Source organism: Meriones unguiculatus, chromosome 17, assembly GCF_030254825.1.
Source record: "Meriones unguiculatus strain TT.TT164.6M chromosome 17, Bangor_MerUng_6.1, whole genome shotgun sequence".
In the NCBI taxonomy this organism is placed as follows: domain Eukaryota; kingdom Metazoa; phylum Chordata; class Mammalia; order Rodentia; family Muridae; genus Meriones; species Meriones unguiculatus.
This window is the reverse complement of record NC_083364.1, coordinates 47,538,460-47,550,545: the sequence shown is the minus strand read 5'-3', so window position 1 is coordinate 47,550,545 and position 12,086 is coordinate 47,538,460.

The following is a 12,086-nucleotide window of genomic DNA, read 5'->3' as shown; positions in this document are numbered from 1 at the left end:
AAGGAAGGAAAGAAAGTAGGAAGGAAGGAAACAAAGAAGAAAACAAGGAGGAAGGTGAGGTAAAGCCATGGCTGATATCCTACAACAAAAAGCAGATTGAAAAGAAGAAATCCCACTTGACTCAGGTGTTATGTGGCACAGGAGCTTTCAGACATGAAGACCCAGCACTCATGGAAAACCATCTGAATATTTATGTTTAATGAGGAATGGGCAGGACTGCAGGAGTGTGCCTGGAATATGATCTAATGGTTCAAGCGAGGCAACGTCAGCCAGGCCTGCTTGCTCAGGTTCTTCTGGTGGCTTCTGGTTTCTGTTCTTCTTCTCTAGTCACAGAGCAGGGTGCCTCTCCCATGAAGGTCTTGTGGACACTTCCAGGAGGGGTAGCTGAGAGAACACTTGTGACTTTTGTAGTTTCCTGTACTCTCTAGTGAATCCCGAAACACAGTGTCATCTTCAATAAACTATTAGTGAGTGCCTCTTGGGCGCCAGGCACTTGACTAGACACTGAAGGGGAAAAGGCAGGGAGAAAGTAAGGAAAAGAGAGGTAAAGGGAGCAGGAGAGGCAGAAACAGAGAGACAGAAAAACAAACAGAGACAGAGAGACAGACTAAAAGACCCCAGCCTCAAATGACATCTGTAAGAAAAAAAGAGTAACCCCCCATCCCTTTTCAACTCTTCACTCAAATTTGAGATTAGGGGCTTAGCAAACCCTTGGAGTACGAACTATTCACTCCCCTCTCCCTTACACACATACACACACACACACACACACACGTAGACACACACACCAGCAAGCATGTTCTGATCCAACAGGTCAGTGAAGCCTAGGCCTAGTTGCTGCCAGCCTGGCTAGTACTTCAGTTTTGATCACACAGGTATTAGAAATTAATTAAAGAAACAAATCCTTGCAATTTCTGGAGTCTAAGCCAACTCCACCCTAGTCTCCTTTTTGTGAGCTAAGGGGGAGAAATCTGACTCAGAAGCATTTCCTGTGAAATGCTCAAGGGCATAGGAACTAAGAGGAAGGTGAGATTGGACAAAGACATTTTGGGTATTTTTTTTTTGCAAACTTTTCTTTGAGGAGACTGTATTATTTTCCTGCTCTGTACTTAGACATTTTCCTCAGCCTCTCCTCTCCCCCCGCACGCCCCACCCCCAAATAATAGGCCACATGTCTACATTCCCAAGCAAAGTCAATTTCTCTCTCTTTTTAAAAGTATGAAACATAAACCTGGCTACAGCTGGAGGTCACTGGGGATGTGGGGCCCTGTGTTAATGCCCCTTTCATGAAATCTGGGGCCAGTTAATGGAGGCGGGGGTAGAGGAAAAAGAGGAGGCGTGAACCTTTACACCCCAAGCCAGCTTCAGAAGAATTTACAGCCGTATTTTCTAGAGACCGTTAAGGTTTTACTGCCTCATACTAGCAGCTCCATAGAGATCTGTGCTGAGGCCGGGGTGAGGATCTCCATTTGCTAACCCTGGAAACAAGCCAAACAGGCTGCAGGCTTGACTCTGGGTAGAGAAAAACAACTAGCTAAAGAGGGAGGTAGGCCGGCAGAAAGAGGGAGCCCCCTCTCCCCCAACGTAAGCCTTATAAAGTTACCACTCATGTGCTGCCGTCAAACAGAGCTGGCTTTGGGTGACTTAGCATCGTTTATTAGCTTGTGACATTCAACCAGTCATTCAGTTTCTCCCAGGCTCCTCCAGTTTGCAATCTGTAAATTGGAGATCACCTTATTGGATGGTTGTGAACCATGATTCAACCCAGTGTGTGGTTCACAACAAAAGCTCAAGAGATGCCATTGTATTCTAATAAGATGAAGAAAATGGCTGAAAGGGGCTCTGAGCACAGACGACTTTTTTTCTGAACTTCAATGTGCATGCACAGGCGGTATGCTTTCTTCTTGACCCCATAAGGTCTCTTCTTTCTCTGTTCCTAAACTGCTAGTCATTTTGGGCGTGAGGAATAAGAAGGAGAAAAATGAAAGGAAAAGGAAAGGTGATACAAATTTGTTAAAAGAGATCCAAGTGGAGAAATGATTGGAAAAGACAAGTAAAAGAAAATGATGTGAGGAAAATGAGTAAGGAAATGAAAAGGGCAGGAAGGTATGCAGTTGGGCATAGACTGAGCAGGAAGCATGGAGGAAAAGCATAGGAGTTGAAAATTGTGCAGGGTTTAGTTTGCTGGCAAACACCTCCTATAGGGAGGTAATGACTCCTAGAAATGTTCCCAAAGACCATCCAACCACACTGTGTACTTTCTGTCAAGTCCCATTCCTCCTTCCTCTCACAGGGCCATCGATAAGTGGCACACCCCTGCCTCCCACCACCTCACACCTGCAGGCTTTATGTAACCCTTCAGGTGATCCTCAACACTAGGTGCTGTGCCTGCCTCTGTCGAAAGGGGAGAGTGAAATTAGGCCAAGCCTGCAGCTTTGGCAAGTGAGCAATCAATGTTTGCTGAATGACTGGATGAACAATGAGGTCTCTTTGAGGCAAGCCTACATCCAAGCCAACCTGATGGCTAATGAGTATAGTGTTCCTTCTGGGGGAAAGAAATCTTCTAGAATTAGAGAGTAATGGTGAGTGTATGGCTTTGTGAATGCGCTAGCATCTATTGACTTGAACATTGTAAAATGATAGATTTTTGTTATATTTCAAACAATGAATGTGAAAGTACAAACTGTAGCCATGTTGAAACACTTGGGCTTAGCACCTCTGTTTCCATTCTAGTCTTGACCATGGCTCCTTTTTTTTGCCTTTTAAGGTTGTTGTGTTTTTTTTTTTTTTTTTCATGTTTTTCTTGAATTTTCCACTGCTCCAAAAATCTTAGTAAAGGCAAGGATGGTTAGATCGGCTAGAAATGAGGTGTCTCTCTAAGAGTGGCTCAGATGTTTTTGAACATTTATCTATGGGGCTCCAGAAACTTTCAACCTGCAAAGCTCTCAATATTAGTCCTTTTGAAAGATGTGACCCCAGCTACCTGAAGCTCAGAATCAAAGAAAAACTAGGGCATCAACTAGCTTCATTTTAATGTTTGTTAACCTTTGCCACACCTTGTGGAACACTTTCTCTTCCCTGAAAGCCCAGGGCATCTAAATGGACAGAAATAACTTTCCAGAGGAACGAAGCAGGACAAAAACTAGCACTGTATCCATTCTGCTCCTCCACTGACTTCCTTGCTCTCCCTGAACCCACTTCCCCACACAGACCTGTGAGCTACAGACAGGATTAGTCTCAGGATTAGAACTGTTTTCTATAGACATTTCCATTTTGTGAGATCATGTGATTAACTTATACACAGCACAATTCGCACAGAATTTTGTAACAAGTTTCTGAAGTCTTAAACCATACGCACCATTTATGGCATCAGAAACAGGCTGTTAAGACAAACCGGGCTTGGACCTGGAGAAATGGTGGCCCATTGGTTAAGAGTATGTGCTACCCTTACAGAGGACCTAACTTTGGTTCCCAGCACCCATGTCAAGCATCCCACAAACACCTGTAACTACAGCTGCAGCAGATCTGACACCTTCTGGTGTCCATGGACACCCGTACTCTGCTCCACAGACGCACACATACAAACACATGATTGAAAAAACTACAAAAGACAAGTGGCATCTCAGGTCTGAGGTGGGGAGTGACATCTGCTCTGTTACTACAAAACAAAGGACAAATGAGTGCGCAGATCATGTCTGCTTCCCCTTCTGGGGTTTTTCACGAAATGCTGTGTCTGTGACAAGCTAGGCCAAACAGACGATCTTCTCTATTTGTTCCTCCTTTCTCAGGAGCCTATCTGAGAAGAATAGAACTGTGAAAAAGAGAAATGCTACTTAAGCCAGGTCCAATCTTGAGTCTTAAAAAATTATTGAGTCTTCAAATGTTGCTATTATTTTTGGATGTTCTTTGTCGTGACCGCCTCGACCAGCAAGGAAGACGCAACCACCAGCTCTTCCTCAAGCAGTTTATTCAGGCCTTTGTAAGCTTCTTCTCCCCCCCGTACTCTGGGCCCTCTCCAATTATATAGGCAACCACATCAGCCAATCACAGCCAACCACACTCACTCATCAGACCTGCAGCAGGCAGCCAATGGGCCAGTGCCACACTCGCCTTGACCAAATATGGACTTGTTTATCAGCAGTCAGTACATCCGGCAGGCACCATCTTTTAGGCTCGGCAACTTAATAGCCTAATAGCCACGGCTTGCCATAGTTCTTAAAAGTAGAGGACACGAAGTATGCAGCCACTGAAACACCTACCTGGTCCTTCTGTGGAGCTTGTGACAACCCAACAAGGATGTCATCAAAGCTACAAGTGAGGCTGAATCTAGTTCTTGGGTGCTGAGCTTTACTACCCTAAGACCCTCAACCATTTGGGGGCAGGCAGTAAGAAGAAAATATAAGCTAATATAGGCCAGGCTGACCTCAAACTCATTAAGAAGCTGAGGAAAACCTTGAACTCATGATCCTTCTGCCTCCATTTCCAGAGTACTGGGAGTCTAAGTCTACACCATTATGCTTTGTGTATTTAAGTTCTGGGAATCAAACACAAGGCTTCAAGCATGCTAGGTAAGCATTCCACCAACTCAGCTGCATCCGTAGCCTGGTGTTTAATTTTTCCTACAAAAATACCAATCTAATGAATTTGTCAGAAAGGCAGCAGAAGATTTGCCTGTGGTTTTCTTCATTTATTAGTAACGTTCAGCAACTTGAGTAGAAAGCAAACTTAAGTTAGTCGTGTTTGTGGAAAGTGAATCATGACGGTTAGAATACTGAGGTTTTTCCAGTCAACTCTAGCCCCATGCATCGTCTTAAAAAACGAACAAGCAAAGAGAGCAGAAGATCTTCTAAACTTGTTTCCATGCTAAGGATGGCACCTGGGTTCTGTTAGTTAATTCTCATCACAAACCATTGAGGTCAGTGTTACTGCATGCCTTCTCACTCTTTAACCTCCAGTTCCTCAAAGGCAAGCCTTTGTCATTGTGGGTTTGTGAAAAATTCTTTTATTTGTTTATTCTCTCATATCAGCAAATGCCACTTCCATTTCACCCATATATAGTCCATCGGTAATCATATTTAATCTTTATTTGAATATATTCCTGCAGCTGATATTACTCCGTGTACATTTATGCTTATGTGAATGGATTCTGTGAAAACATTTTGATTTCTGGAATTAGGTATCTTTAATGGTCTGCCACAGTTTAATCAATAGAGTTTGTTTTATTTCTTAATAGTTCATAAAATCATTGTGTATAGTACCATCAATTGTATTTAACTCTTACAGCCTGTGGTGTATATCACATCCTATATTTTAGTTGTTCCGCTTGAGGGACCAGTTTAAGACCATCAATGCTGATACATATTCATTTAATTCTTTGTTGCTAATCACCGCTCCAAGGTGGGCCTCCATCAAACTGTCTTCTCCCAAAGACTGCTGAGATGGACTCGGCTCCCTCGCACCACAAAGCATGCTGGAATAAGAATCCCTGTGCTATAGAACATTGTAAGCATCTCCCTGTCATAGAAGCCCTGGAGAAAAGCTAGCAAGTCATAAGGTCTATAATATTGCTTTAAGCAGGTCTAGATGGCTCTCCTAGATAGTTCTGCCATGTTCCCACCAGCAGTAGGTCAGATAGTCCCCCAACTCTGCCAGCACATAATATTATCCAACCTTACCAACTTACGTAGAAGAAAAGAGAAGCTTCTGTGGGTACAGTGTTCTCTCTCTTTATCAAGAATAGATGTGGAGAGTGGTGCCAAAGCCTGGCTTAAACCGAGTTGCCTCTGTGATCACGTAGATGAGCCCTGTGGTCTCTTAATCTACAAATCTCTAGTCATTTAGAATGTCTTTGACCTCTCTGAGCATCCATATTCTTATCTCTTCACTAAAGAAGTAGCTTTTGCCCACATACACGTATCTTTTCCATGTATAATTCTCTAGCTCAGCAGTTCTTAACCTATGGGTTGCAAGCCCTTTGGGGGTCAAATGACTCTTTAACATCAGTCACCTAAGACCATCTCTATAGCAGATATTTATATTATAGTAACAAAATTATAGTTATGAGGTAGCAATGAAAATAATTTTATGGTTGGGGGTCACCACAACATGAGGAATTGTATGAAAGCATTAGGACGGTTAAGAATCACTGCTCTAGTGAATAAGTAGAAAGGCTGAACTCAAACCATCAGGCTTGTTGGCAAGTGCCTTGATCCACCAAGCTACCTTGCTAGCCTTCTCTATCTTGTTTGTTCGGAGAGCCGCTGCTCTAGCTCTTATTACTCCTTGGTCAATCAATAGTGGTTGCTTTAGATGCATGCAAGAACCTCCATGGGCTTCAAGATAGTGAAAATGGGGCTGCGGAGATGGCTCAGCAGTTAAGAGCACTGGCTTCTCTTTCAGCGAAACTGGCTTTAATTCTCAGCAACCACATGGCAGCTCACAACTGGGTTACTCCAGTCCCAAGGGATCTGTAGCACCCTTTGGTCTCTTCAGGAAGCAAGCATGTACACTGTGCACAGATTTACATGCAGGCAAAACACCCATACACATAGATAGATAGATAGATAGATAGATAGATAGATAGATAGATAGATAGATAGATAGACAGACAGATAACTTATTTAAAATTGATTAAAATGAGAGGCTAAAAATCTCTGCATTTTTTGTTGTTACTGTTATTGTTTTGGTTTGGTTTTTTTGGGGTAAGGTTTCTCTGTGTAAGTCCTGGAACTGATTCTGTAGACCAGGCTGGCTGTAAACTCAGAGGTCTGCCTCCCTCTACCTCCTGAATGCTGAGCTTAAAGATGTACGCCACCACAGCCCAGCTTCTGTGTACTTTTTTACCTAAGTAACAGAGAACCCAACGAGTAGCCAAAGGCTCCATATATTTATCACTAGCCGCTTTTACGTGAGCCTCCTTTTCAGTCTCTCACTCTCACATTGAGGAAATGCCTCAAAATTAAAGACATGATAATGTATGCACTGTCCTTCCGCAAAGCAGAGAGCATGCTACATTGGCTCGGATCTAATCTGAGGAGTGTTCTAGTTAGGGATGGACCACATCATTTCACCAAGGCAAAACACAGATGGAAGTGTTACAGCTCAAGCAAAACCCTAAAGATCTGTCCACAGGTGCTCTCTAAGTCAAGAAGGAAGCAGAAGTGTAAAGCAGAGGACTGCTCTGGGTGAAATGCTCACTTTCCACCTGCCTTTCTCTCTACCAGATGAAGGTTCCTCACTCTTCTGGTTTGAGAGCCAGCTCTCATACATGAGCAGCATGTGCTCATGTCCCCTGACTTTGTGAGGATTGATTCACTCCTGACAGCCTCCAGGTCCTCAGGCCTCCCAAACACACAGATATCAGTGTCTTTCTCCGCAACCTTCTTGTCAGTCTTTCAAACCTCAGAGATCTGGGTAGGCTGTATTTGGGGCTGAGTTTTAGCCTTGCTTTGTCATGAAGCAAAGGATGAAGACACCAGTGTCCTGGATTCTGGGTTCATGTTCCAGGTCCCTGTCCACCAGGCAAGAGCCCATAATTCTTCTTAGGACCTGTGAACATCTGAATTCATTCTGGACTTTTTTTAATTTTAATTTTTATTAATTACAATTTATTCACTTTGTATCCCCCCTGTAGCTTCCTCCTTCCTCCCCTCTCATTCCCTCCCTCCTCCCCTCCCATCCCCACCCTTCCTCCCTGTACCCCACCAATGCCCCTCCCCAAGTCCACTGATAGGGGAGGTCTTCCTCCCCTTCCATCTGACCCTAGTCTATCAGGTCTCATCAGGATTGGCTGCATTGTCTTCCTCTGTGGCCTGGTAAGGATGCTCCCCACTCAGGGGGAGGTGATCAAAGAGCAGGCCAATCAGCTCATATCAGAGACAGTCCCTGTTCCCATTACTATGGAACCCACTTGGATGCTGAACTGCCATGGTCTACATCTGTGCAGGGGTTCTAGGTTATCTCCATGAATGGTCCTTGGTTGGAGTATCAGTCTCAGAAAAGACCCCTTGCCCAGATTTTTTGGTTTTGTTGCTCTCCTTGTGGAGCTCCTGTCCTCTCCAGGTCTTACTATTTCCCACTTCTTTTATAAAGTTCCCTGCACTCTGCCCAAAGGTTGGCCTTAAGTCTCAGCTTCTGCTTTGATACCCTGCAGGGTAGAGCCTTTCAGAGGCCCTCTGTGGTAAGCTCCTGTTCTGTTTCCTGTTTTCTCCTTCTTCTGATGTCCATCCTCTTTACCTTTCTGAATGGGGATTGAGCGTTTTAGCCAGAGTCCTCCTTCTTGATTAGTTTCTTTAGGTGATTAGTTTCTTTAGATTTTAGTAGGTTTATCCTATATTATATGTCTAATATCCACTTCTGAGTGAATATAGACACTTTCAGCAAAGTGGCTGGATACAAAATTAACTCAAAAAAGTCAGTAGCCCTCCTGTATACAAAAGACAAAAGGGCTAAGAAAGAAATTAGGGAAACAAGACCCTTCACAATAGCCACAAAGGATATAAAGTACCTCGGTGTGACCCTAACCAAGAAAATCAAAGACTTGTATGAAAAAAATTTCCAGTCTCTGAAGAATTTTTTTAACAGAAATATAATGAGTACCAATTAGTTGTAAAGGGTAATGTTTAGTGTTTTTGTTTTGTTTTGTTTTGTTTTGTTTTGTTTTGTTTTGTTTTGTGGAGAAAGCAAAGGAAAAATTGTCACCTGTGGAAATCCTAATGTGAGCTTGACTGTATTCTTAAACAGTCTGAACCATGCAAGAAGCATAATTGCAATCCCCGCATTGGAAGGGCCCCTCTTCCTTTCATATGTGGAGTGATGGTATTCTAGAAACCCTTAGGACAGAGACATGTCTCTCCTGAAAGGCTGTTCTATTTAGTTAACACAAAAGCTGCTTTAAGTGTATCCAAATACTTACAGATATACTAAAATGGATAGATATTTAAAACATGGTGCTGGTACCCCAAGCATTGTGTGAGTACACTTGCTCCTGAGCATAAATTCCAAAGCATCAAGGGTAACCCAAAGAACTTCACTGAAAACACACACACACACACACACACACACACACACACACCCCTTTCCCAACAACTTTCCCAACAAACCCAAATAGACAAGGAGCCAGGGCCAAGTTACTATCATATGAACAGTTAGTAAGAAGAAGGTCCCGGATTTGGAGCCCAGTCTGCAGGAGATGAGGCTAGGAGAAGGGAGAGGCGAGCAGAACCAAATGTAAATCCCTGCAAGCAGAGTCAATACATTCATTTTTCAAGGTCCGAGATCAGAGGGCTTGCTAATGACGGCTCTCAGAGTTGTTCCAATTAGGCTTTGTTTCCCCTGCCCCCAACCACCTCCCACCCCTGCGTAAGGAGTTCTACACCTGCCCAACTTGGTGCATCAGATTTGATCTTTTGTGGCCCAGAGAATTGAGGCAGGGCTTGAGAGGGAGAAAGGGACTCAGGTAAAATCATTGTAGGCTCCACAGTTAAAAGAAGTTCAGAAACGACTCAAAAGCCAGAGGGGGAGAAATAGTCTCATTAATTGGACCTTCTTTACCTCTTCAATCTCTCTGGACCCAGACAAAGCAGTAGAAAGAAAGGGATTATCCGCCTTGTTCTTCAAAGCCAAGTTATTTTTGGTTAATTGGGGAAGAAGATGTGAAGCAACCCCTAGGCAACAGTACTTTTGAGAAGGGCTTCTTTGGTATCGGATCTGAAACCCACACTGATAGAAAATGTGAACTTGTAACCGGGCCTTGGACCTCTCTGCATGATGCTTCCAATGTTCGCGTAACAAGACTGAAATGCAAGGCTTCCTGTTGAAATACTAGCAAGTAGCCCCTAGGCGCCTGGGCTCTCTCTGCAATGATCTTTTAAGCCTAAGAAAGTGGAACTCTTTTTAAAGAAACAGAACTTTACAGCAAAAGAAACTGAAAACCAAAGTAATCGCTCCATTGCTGACATTTGTATATACCTCATACTCCTTTTACTCAGCCTTAAGATCTTTATTCCCAAAATTGAAATGCTAAAAATAATATGAGAGTATACTTCATTTGCATAAATCTTTCTTAGGATAAATTTTAAGTAGCAAAATATTTGGATTGAATAGTTGAAACGTCCTTAAGTCTCCATGAACCATTTTAAAGTGTGTTTCTAATTTAAATGGGTAAAGTCAACATAAGGATGACTTTTTTTTCTATCTTTTTATCTCAGTTTAAAACATATCTCATTTCTTTTTATCACTCTTTATTACTGTTACTTTATTACTGTTGTTTCTATTTTCTGTTCATCATTTCATGTTCAAGGGCAAAACAGAACCAAACTTCCATTTCGAGAAGCGTGGTGTTCTCAGGCTATGAGTTTTTGAGGTTATAGTGATCTGTACTGGCTATCAGATGCTTACACACTGTTAAGAAGATAACGGAGACTGTTTTGAGAAAGAAAGAAAAGCAGGTATTGGAGATTTAGGGAGTTACAAGAAAGAGAAGGTATCAGAAGGAGACCAAGAACCCAGAAGGTGTAGCATTAATTTAGTTGGGCTGGGGAGTCCTTTTCTTCTCTCTAAGCTAAAGCACACTCTTTTCTCTTTGGTGCTCACACACAGGAAGGTAGTTGTTTTTGTTTTTGTTTTTTCATCCACTCCTCACATTCTTTGAGTGTTTAGTATGATGTAGACAACACTGAGGAGGGATAGACCAATTAGCAAACACTCTCTGTCCTAATGAGGTTCATATTTCAGTGAGAGGTAACAAGCATATATATGATGTCAAGAAGTAATGAATGCTACAAAATGTCTCTAAGAAGGAAAAATATCAGATAGTTCCCGGACCTAAGGGCTTGGGACATAGGTATGAGGCTGGAGGATGTGAGACAAACAGCTTCCCCACTCTTACTAGAAAGTACTCCAGATCTCTTTGATGTTCCCTGAGAAGGATCCATGATTTCTATCATGGGGTCTTTCAATTTGCTTTAATAATGTGAAAAAAAAAAAAAAACCTGCTTAGATACAGTGTTTCTGCTGGGGTAAGGAATTATCCCTGCATGTCTAGACACAGTGTCTCATGCTCTGTGCTGATGCACAGTGTTGGTGCCTGTGTCTAGAGCTAGGCCTATTGCTCAATGTCGAGATGCAGTGTTATTGTTCTATATCAAAGCAATCAAAGCTCTTGCAGACTTTCCTCTAAGAAGACTAGAAAGTCCAGTCAAGGCTCACCCTAACCCCCTCCAAGATGTGGGCCAGGCCTTTTAACTGCTCTGCCCTGGGCCCCAATTAAGCCCAATTAAGTAAAATGCAGAGATTAGACTATAGGAAGAAAGGTCTCCAAAGTCCTGTCCAACCCTAGCCTTCTTTTTTCTACCCCAGCTTGCACTTGTGCCTATAAAACTTCCAAGTACACAACAGGATTAACCCATCAGCTCAGCTGCACTGGGAGAGGGAAGGAGGGAGGCAGGGGAGGAAGTATCAATGATACTGCACTCCAGTGAGCAATGAAGAGGCTCCATTCACCAGCCAACAAAACCTAGGCGAAGCCTCTGACTTAATCAGCCAGGGAGGCTCCAGCAGGAAGAACAAAGAGAATCAAAGCTTCACTTGGCAATGCAGCCACAGCTGCTGTGGAGGCCTGAGCCCAGTAGGACCCCAACAGAGGGGGAGGCTGTGTACACACACACACACACACACACACACACACACACACACACAGACTGTGAAGTCACAGGTTTCAGAAGGAAAAGGAGGAAGAAGACATAATGACAAAGTGCCCAAGACTTATACAGAGCTGATACGATCAAACAAGACCTTCATTTCAACAGTGCTTTGTAGGCCAGGTTCTAGGAATGCTAATTTTTTTTTCCCCAATGACGATCTTTTTCAGACTTCTTGTCGAGACAAACTGTCTGCCAAAAGCAGCTTAAGGGAGGAAGAGTTTATGTTGGCTCTCAGTTTGAGTAAAGTCCATCAGGGTGTGAAGGCGTGGTGGCAGAAGTGTGACTCCACAGTCAGGAAGCAGAGAGAGGTGAATTCAGATTCTCAGCTCACTTTCTCTGTCTTATTCCGCCCAAGAATCCAGCTGAAAGGAAGGTGACGTCCAC